General features: G+C 43.2%; 1 protein-coding gene across 2 annotated transcripts in view; it reads left to right on the top strand.

Moving 5' to 3' along the window:
* Positions 1 to 934: 934 nt before the first annotated feature.
* Positions 935 to 9,850, top strand: part of RNF41 (ring finger protein 41) — a 31,521-nt gene continuing 22,605 nt past the window's right edge. For both annotated transcript variants that reach the window (XM_081898920.1, XM_081898919.1), the window contains exons 1-2: positions 935 to 1,101; positions 7,349 to 7,493. The gene's annotated coding sequence lies outside the window, so the exon portion shown is untranslated. The remainder of the gene's footprint in view (positions 1,102 to 7,348; positions 7,494 to 9,850) is intronic.

Genomic DNA, 9,850 nt, shown 5'->3' with positions numbered 1-9,850 from the left:
AGGGAGCCGGCGTACAGCTTCCGGGTCATGTGGCCAGCATGACTAAACCACTTCTGGCGAACCAGAGCAGCGCACAGAAACACCGTTTACCTTCCTGCCGGAGCGGTACCTATTTATCTACTTGCACTTTGACGTGCTTTCGAACTGCTAGGTTGGCAGGAGCAGGGACCGAGCAACGGGAGCTCACCCCGTCGCGGGGATTCAAACCGCCGACCTTCTGATTGGCAAGTCCTAGGCTCTGTGGTTTAACCCACAGCTTTTCCTTAGGATGTCACTATTTTCATCAGAGAAATATTGGAGGGCATGGAGTTATCTGACCCCCAAGCCATTTGAAGACAGCCCTCTGTTTCATTAGGTAAATTTCAAATAACATAATTTTGTTCCTACAGAAGATGGGGAATGGGTGAAATTTTTTAGAAACTTTAAAAGTTTCAATTGGATATTATGGAAGAGCTGGAAAAACCAGTTTCTTCCCCAGAACAAGGAATGTGGATAATGTCTAATTATTCAGATCTCAGAGGCTGCTCTTGTAGGGTCAAATGTAGGGTTCACCCCGATCGTGGAGGATTCGAGCCGCCGGCCTTCTGAAGGAGCAATTCCTGCCAGCTCTGGTGGTTTAAACCACAGCGCCACCCGCGTCCCCCCCGCCCCCCAGAATCTGCAGCCTCCGACGTCTCTCGAGTCAGCGGGATCAAACAGAAACGCAGCATTCTAAGCATCAGCCTCCATCTAGGCCTCGCCCCTAGACACGCCCATAGCAGAAAGGAACACGCCCCCACCCGCTCTTTTTCTCTGGTCTGGAGAAGGCGGAGGCAACCTAAACCACAAAGCCCCGCCCATTGGCTAGAGCGGTCGCGGCTACTCCGCTGTGCGGGCGGGGTCGCGCATCCGGGTTGAATCTGGCGTGTTTCCGGTGGCGGCGGCGGGTTGGGGGGGAAAAAAGAGAAGAAAATAGAAGGGAAATTCGGGGTTGCGGAGCGACGGCAGGTTCCGAGCGGGGCCTAGCGAGTGCTTGAAGCGGGTGCAGGTGGCGGAGAGCGAGCCTGGTCTCGCGTATGCGGCGGCGTGACGTTGGAGGGCGGGCGTGTTTTTGTTTCTGAGGTAAGTGGGGGCGCCTGAGAGGAAATGAAGGGAGGAATGGGCGGGGAGGGGAGACCGCCGGAGCTCCCGTTGGCGGCGGTTATCTGAGGGGGCCGTCACGAGGCGGGGAGCCCGCGTCTGAGGGGGCTGTTGGGAGTGTCGGAGACCCCGACTGAGGCTCCTCTTTCTCCCCCCCCCCCTTTGCACATTTCGCAAATGTTGGGCTGCCCCCACCTCAGTTTAGACTCGGTGGGGCTTACCTTCCCAGGCTTGTGCTGCGAAGGGGAAAGCTGGAGTGGAGGAGAGAAGCTGGCGAGCTGTGGCCGTTTCGTAGAACCGTGGAGTTGGAAAGGAACCCCCGAGGGTCATCTAGTCCAACCCCCTTTTGCCCAACTCGGGGCTCGAACTCACGGCTTGATCTAACTCTACCGACTTAGTTATCCCAGAGGCTTCGGGTCTGTCTGTGTGTAATGCAGTGGTACCTCAGGTTAAGTGCTTAATTCGTTCCGGAGGTCCATACTTAACCTGAAACTGTTCTTAACCTGAAGCACCACTTTAGCTAATGGGGCCTCCCGCTGCTGCTGCACGATTTCTGTTCTCATCCTGAAGCAAAGTTCTTAACCCGAGGTACTATTTCTGGGTTAGCGGAGTCTGAAACCTGGAGCGTATGTAACCTGAAGTGTATGTAACCCGAGGTACCACTGTATATCGCTGTTGGGAGTGTCGGAGACCCCGACTGAGGCTCCTCTTTCTTCCCCCACCCTTTGCACATTTCGCAAATGTTGGGCTGCCCCCACCCCAATTTGGACTTGGTGGGGCTTACCTTCCAAGGCTTGTGCTGTGAAGGGGAAACCCGGGGTGGAGGAGAGAAACTGGTGAGCTGTGGCCGTTTCGTAGAACCGTGGAGTTGGAAAGGGATCCCCGAGGGTCATCTAGTCCAACCCCCTTTTGTCCAACTCGGGGCTCGAACTCACGGCTTGATCTAACTCTACCGACTTAGTTATCCCAGAGGCTTCGGGTCTGTCTGTGTGTAATACAGAGGTACCTCGGGTTAAGAACTTAATTCGTTCTGGAAGTGCAAAAAGATGACTTAAAGCTTTCATGAAATATCACATAAAATCACCAGTTTGTTTCATAGGTTATTTTTAGAGTTACAAGCACTAACTCTCTCTAAAAGCTGTACACAAGCAATGACTTTGGCTTGAATGTTAAACTGGAGGAAGTAGTGCTTAAATAATGAAAGGTGGTTGCTTTCAAGAATGGACTTGTCAATAGTTCATGTGTGTATGAAAAAAGTTGTTCTGCCTAGTTACGACTTATTTGTGTAGAAAGTATTGTTTCTGGAGCTATATTTATGTAAATGCCTCCTCCTGAAAAAAGGCCTCACTTGGCTTCTTTCAACTACAGTGGTACCTCTGGTTATGAACTTAATTTGTTCCGGAGGTCCGTTCTTAACCTGAAACTGTTCTTAACCTGAAGCACCACTTTAGCTAATGGGGCCTCCTGCTGCTGCCACGCCACCGCTGCACAATTTCTGTTCTCATCCTGAAGCAAAATTATTAACCCAAGATACTATTTCTGGGTTAGCGGAGTCTGAAACCTGAAGCGTATGTAACCTGAGATACCACTGTATATCTATACAGTATGTAGTCTTGCAAACTGCCTTGAGAACTTGGTTGTGTAGTCGATATGCAGTTTTGGTTTTTTTTTTTTATAAGAAAAACAAGTAATCAGTATGTGGTCATCGGGGTAATAGGGCGGGGGGACGCCTCAGCAGCCATGGTGTTCAGCGGCAAATGTTTTACTTGGGACACAGTTGGCTTCAAATCACTTCGTGGGAGTTGATGGGAACTTTAAAAGATGGGTTGGGTGAGGCATGTAAGAAGAAGATAGAAACCCCGTGCCCTCTGCCCTAAGCACTTCGGAGAAACGGAGGGTCTTTTAATACAGAAATATAAAGCGCCAATGTAATGTGCATGATGTACATAGTCTTTTTTTAAAAAAAAAAAAAACCAAACCACAGAATAGCAACAAGAAAGGCAGGTCCCTGCCCAGATCAGTTTACAGTAGATACGCAAATGCGTGCGCATCCACATGTTTTAAAAACAATTGGTAGAGAATCCTCCACGTAGTGGGATGATCTAGAAAAGTGACTGGCACCGCTTCTGAGGAAAGGATCTGTTGGGAGGAATTCACGTTTTGGTGAAAGAAATTCAGAACCTGGTACAGTGGTACCTCAGGTTACAAACACCTCGGGTTACAGACTCCGTTAACCCGGAAGTAGTACCTCAGGTTAAGAACTTTACCTCAGGATGCGAACAAAAATCACATGGCGGTGGCAGCGGGAGGCCCCATGAGCTAAAGTGGTACCTCAGGTTAAGAACGGACCTCCGGAACAAATTAAGTTCATAACCATGGGTACCACTGTAGTTGAAAGAAGCCAAGTGAGGCCTTTTTTCAGGAGGAGGGAGGAATATCATAGAACAGTAGATAAAACAGAATGACGTATGGGTGGTCCAGTATAAATTGTTACAAATGCACCATTATTTCATCAATGACGTTGCAGAATACACAACAAAAAACAAGTCTGGGAGGTCCCTTAGCATGTTGCAGATTTCTGAATGGTTCTGTTAGGGCTTGTCCACACCTTCATTTGCCCCCCATTCTCCCCCCATTCTCCCCCCACCCCCCCCACCCCCCCACCCCCGGTGACTGTTTTCAGCGGATTGCTGTTTGGTCCAATTCAGTGGTAAAGAGCATGTTTTCCCAGCAACACCTATACAGCAAATGCAAAACAACTTGGACTCGTCCCTAAAAACACAATATAAGTGGGAAATTGTAAGACCTGTGCTTTCTAGGCACAGGACAGTTGGAAGTGTGGATTAGCCCTTAGTTAAAGGATAAGGAAAGATGTTGCTGCACTCCCAACTTTCATCAGACCCAGGTGTAGTTCAGTTACAGTCCCAACAGCTTCTTAAGAGCTAGTTCCCCACCTCTGGATTACAGACCTTGATGCTAGAGCAGTGTCCTCAAATTAGAATACCCACCTGTGTGGTTCAGCTGTTAGGTGACCTAGTTTTACCTGTTCAATGCAGGGAATCAAAAATGCCCAGTATATACTGCACACAAAAAAGAAATAGGAGTCCCTCATTTGCTTTCAAATGCTTTCAACCCCAGAAAGCATGACAACAGGGTTGAAGGAAGTTGTAGTCCAGCAATATCTGAAGGGTCCTAGATTTTCTATTCCTATGTCAGAAGGAACTAGTGGCGTGGGGAGTGCATATTAGAGCCGTGCTTAATTGAGCAAGATACTGTCCTGAAGGATCTTATGGCAAGCCATTGCTTGAGGCTGGGAGAGGAGCCAAGGGCAGAATACCTAATGCTTCAAGGAAGTGTTCTCTCTCTAGTTTGAGCATAGATTACAACAGAGAGCTAATCGTTTTATAGGCTGTAAAGGAAATTTTTGCTGCCTAAATTCTGTTGTGCAGTAAGCAAGCAGGGGAATAACCAGGACATTTCAAGGTCTATTCTCTTGCTTGAGGTATTGTATGTGGAAGTGCAACTGCAACATCTTCATAAGTCCTCTGCCCTGTAGATGTGCCCTTGATTTGTGAAATTGTTGCACTTTAACAATTAGAATAATGAGGCTTGGAGGATACAGATAATGTCATCATTAAGCATGTAAGAAAATGGTCTGATTTGTAGCATATTATCTAAAATTTGTGAGATCTACCTTATTTGTAGCTCAAATGTTCACTGGAAAGCACAACATAACAGTAACCCATAAGTAAAACAGTAACACGTGCATAGGGGATCTTTAACTCTTCTGAATGAATACATAAGACATTACTATATCTCTTCGCCCCACCCACAAACACTGCATCTTAAGGATTTTTGGATCAGGGTTAATGCCGGGGTTTAACTTAAGTATGAATGGAAAGTGGTTAAGCAAAATTGGCAGCTGGGTTGTTGTCCTTGACATATTTACTATGGTCTTACAGAGCAACCACCTCCCCCCGCCCCATAATCTGGTTCACCAGTGAGGGGCCATGTCAACTCAGAGACCTGCTCTACTCCCGCAGAAAGCTTTGTGGGCATACATCCACCATTGGTGTATTCTTGGTGCTAGTAGTCAGTTTTGAACTCTGAAGCAGGGAATTCCAGGAGCAGGATGGAGGCTCTTTGGATCTGCTAGATCCAAGGCCCCATTTTTCCTTGGATTGACCCCAGGAACATTCCATCTGCACCAGCATGGAGTTGAAGTAACTAATTCTGTGGGGGTTGAAAATGTTGTTGTTGTTTTTCCCTAGCTGGTAGATGTTTGGACGGGGCAGGTGATCTACACACTCATCCTCACTTAGGATTGTATTCTTAAATCTACTGAACAGAATTCTCCTGTTGATGTGTAAAAAGTTACCATTCCTGTTTACTGCAACACTTTTCTACTATCATGGTACGTATGACAGCAGTAGGTGACTACATCATGACTTAAAAGTACAGAATATGATTTCTGTATTACTCTTGAATTAATGTGCCGTATTTAAGGTTGGAATGTAAATACTTCAGCTTGTGTTAGAATATCCTTGCTTTGAATTAAACTTCAGAACAGACATAGAACTCATGTGCTAATCTAAAAAGTTATTTTCATGAAGCATTAGCTATCAACTTTAGGTAAAAGTTATTTAGCAAAGCCTATGTAATACTAAAGCTGTGGTTATGTTCTTATTTTCTGTCAACAGCTAATCTTTACTAAAGTCCTAGAGATACTTTTTCACACCACTCATTTAGTAACTTTAGTGAGAATTGATGTGCAAATAAGAAAATTGATGTGCAGTTAAGAGATGACCTAATGTGTAATATTAGAGCATTTTTCCTAGATACATTTGTTGTATGGCCTGGTGTGTAATGTTTGATCCTTGTTTCCAAAACTGTTTGCTGAGAGAATAAAGTTTTATTTGAAAATGGTCTTCAAGATGACTGACTGACTGACTGACTGACTGACTGACTGACGTAATTCCTGGCTGTGGCTTTTGTGGCACAAACCTCTGTTTTCACTGCTAGTTCATCATCTTATGTGTAAGGCAAGTGAGGAACAGCTGTCTAGCACAGATTCCTCTGTCTTTTAAAACCTCTTCTGTTGCCTTGTTACACTTTGTTTTGGTAAAGGTTTTTCCTAGTACAAGGTGACTCGGAATCCTTAAGAAGCCATTAGGATCATAGCAATGGTGATTTACAGCCTTGGTTTTTTAGAATTATTTATTTGTTTTGGTCCACTTGTCATCGGGATGGACGAATCTTCAGAATGTTTGAATCTGGGGTTAACCACCCTCAGTCTAGAGTCTTATCTTGTACCCTTCCATGCTCAAAATAAGTAATTTTATGGTGCAGTAATGCAGCATAGCCACTTTTGAATAGCTGTAGTTCAGGGTTCAAAATCCCCATGCAACCATGAAGATCCCTTGGTGACCTTGGACCAATCACTTTTTCTCAGCCTAACCCACCTCACAGGGTTGTTGTGAGAATAACTTGAGCTGCTTAGAGGAAAGGTAGAATATAAATGCAATAAATAAATTGCTGCTTCCCAGGGGCAGAGAGCATGGCAGGTTGCAAAGCTAAAGGAGTAAGTGATCCGCTTGCACCAGTGCCTGTGAACCAGCATCCAGTTTTATAGTCTAATCCAGCTGCCAACCTTATGTTTGGTTATGGCCCAGGAAAACCTGTCTCAAAGGTTAGCGTAGTAGTGTTTCATATAAGGTTACACTTTATTTTGGGGTGGACAGTGGTTAATGGCTACTTAAAATGTGTTTTTAAATGTCCCCTGATTTAGGATTTCAAATCTATTATAGAAAGGAACTTTATTGCATGGAAATCGTACCAGCTGATCAACCTTATTGGGCAATATTGCTTCATATCAAGCTTTTTGCTCTTGGGAAATTGGTGTTTAAATGCCGAAAACATAATACAGTACTAGTACATAATGAATCGTTTGCCCTGCCCAAGGGCATGGAAATGAACTACATTTTAATAACATGCCTTGCCGTCTTATAATTTTGTGCATGAAGTAAATTACTAGTGCAAAATTATGTCCACATGTCTTATGATATAGTTGATGAAGTATTGTTTGTTGGGTATAAATAGCTTAATGTATGTTCTTGTCGTTGTTAATAGTAGTATAGAGCAACTACATGTCTTGCCGCAATGCTTGTAATCTGTAATATAATTTCACGTCTGGTGTTGTCTCTCCTTTTGTATGTTCCTCTGGCTACAGATCATGGCTGCAGAGAAGAATGACAACTTAGTCTGAATGAGGAAGAGCAGGAAGAAGATGGGCCACTGTCATATACTCTTTGAAAAGAGCAATCGAAAGTCATCTTTGTCTTATTGCTGTTCAGGAAGGAATTCTTCTACAGAAGGTAAAGCAACTTTGTCAGAGCTCAAAGGGTGTTTGGGGCTAACGCACCTGCATTTCTCTTTGTATTGAAATCTAACAGTGGCTGTGCATTCAACTAAATGGATTGATGGATTCAGTTTGTGACATATCCTGTTCTTATGGGAAAGGCAAAAGCCAAAACAAAACCCCAAGCTGGGTGCTGTTGTCCTATATTTGTATGCACATTCTATTTTTATTTTGTCATTAGAAACTTTTAGAATGAAAGCTTTGGAGAGATTTGCCAATCGAAATAAGATATTGAAAGGATCTTCAATTCTACAACTATGGTGCATTCATTTATAATCTATGCTATGCAGCCCAAACACCAATGGCTTCTCTGCATTGCATTGTTTGACAAACAATGGTGGATGACAAAAGTTCGTACATGTAGGACTATTTTGGTCACTTTTGGGAAGCTACATAAAATGCAGATATCAAATTCAGCTCTTTCAGAAGCACCTGAAAACTTACTCTATAGATCCTCTGTTTCTGGAACAGGACATGTTTGAGTCCTATGGGTGTTTTCTGTACCATAATTGGCAATAACAAAGATTCCTAGCTGAAAGCCTTATTGCTTTAAAGCAAACAGCATCTGCTGAAGGTTGTTGCTTCTATGCCAGAAAAACAATATTTCCTGTAGTACTAATTCCTAAGTGATGGCTCAGAGCCTGCCAGGGAGTACAAGAGAACTGCTAGGAGGTTAATCGCTGTGGATGTTGCTGTAAGGAAAGGGCACAATACACTAAGTCGTGGCAAAATGAGAGAGAAAGAAATTGAGCACGTGCCTAAAATTCTGTTAAATTGACGGTATAGCAGAGTTGATGGGTAGATATTTTTACGTTTAGGAAAGAATAAAATTTTAGGGAGAAAAGGCTAACTTTGAGCCTTTGCTGCTCCTTTTCTGTGGAACACTCTCTTGCTGTTATTTTTAAAAGAAGTTCTTAAAGGAAACAAAGATAAAGCCACTGAATATATGCAAGCAATGGAGAACGAGGAGGCAAAGAAATCTGCCAGGAGCATAACGTGAGATAAGAGACAAAAGGTAGGACGGAACAAGGCAGTGCAGAGCTTTAAGAGCTATTGAACACCATAACAGTGAGTTAGGTAAGAGACACATATTGGAGGGCACATAGTCATTGCTAGGCAAGGAAACTCAGGTGTGCAGCAGCATTTTGAATAGTGAAATAAAGCAGAATATGGAAGACCAATTGAACAAAATACTGCTTTAGCTCACATAATTTTAATACTTGAATTACAACTTGGTGATGAAAAGAGAATCAGCAATCTTTTTTTCCTTTACAACACTCCCTGGTGCTGTGATCCCATATTACCATTTTTTTTCCTTTTTTGATCTCATTGCTCTTGGGTGAAAGTAAGGAAAGACAGAGGGCCTGGCAGAGCTTATGTTCGAACTATACATAAGCAGCTTCAAGTAGCTGTTTTGTTGACTTAGGAGGCTTATGTTTGACTAGATGCTGATCTGCCTCCCTTCTTTAGAAATCTTCGACTTGGGTGTCATGATTGCTTTCAGAAGCATAATGTTCTGGAAGGTAATTAAAGGTTACGCTTTGGGGGGAGTAATTTGCCTGGCACTGTGAAAATAATATGCTTGGGCTGCAGAAACACTAAAATGATCTGTCATTCATTGCGAAAACAAGCTCCTGGTCTCTGTGTTTCGTGCCAGCATTTTTCCTGAGAAAAACACTCTGTATGAACAAAGTGCAAAAAGATGACTTAAAGCTTTCATGAAATATCACATAAAATCACCAGTTTGTTTCATAGGTTATTTTTAGAATAACACACTCTAAAAGCTGTACACAAGCAATGACAATGGCTTTGATGTTAAACTGGAGGAAGTAGTGCTTAAATAATGAAAGGTGGTTGCTTTCAAGAATGGACTTGTCAATAGTTCATGTGTGTATGGAAAAAGTTGTTCTGCCTAGTTACTACTTATTTGTGTAGAAAGTATTGTTTCTGGAGCTATATTTATGTAAATGCCTCCTTGTGTTGCCCTCCTGAAGCAGTTAGTGACAAGATGGCTTTCTTGAACTGACTTCTGCTTGTCTTGAATGTAGCTTCTGATGAGTTAAGATGATTTTTATATTGTCTTGATCTGCTTGTTGTGAAATGATGACCGCTACTACAGATGAGCTTTTGAGGTGCCAATTCCAGTTGTTATAAATATGGTCCTGTGAGCTAGATCTGAGTAATGAACTTTACACAAGGTTTTATTATATTTATTTATTTAATTTCTGGACTGTTTTATGTAAGACATTGGAAAGCAATTTGAGAATTTTTTTTTAAAATATAGTAGTTTAAATTCTGTTGCAGCATTCAAGG

Source organism: Podarcis melisellensis, assembly GCF_964234715.1.
Source record: "Podarcis melisellensis genome assembly, chromosome: 2".
NCBI lineage: Eukaryota > Metazoa > Chordata > Lepidosauria > Squamata > Lacertidae > Podarcis > Podarcis melisellensis.
The sequence above is the reverse complement of the archived record's forward strand: the minus strand, read 5'-3'. Positions and strand labels throughout refer to the sequence as shown.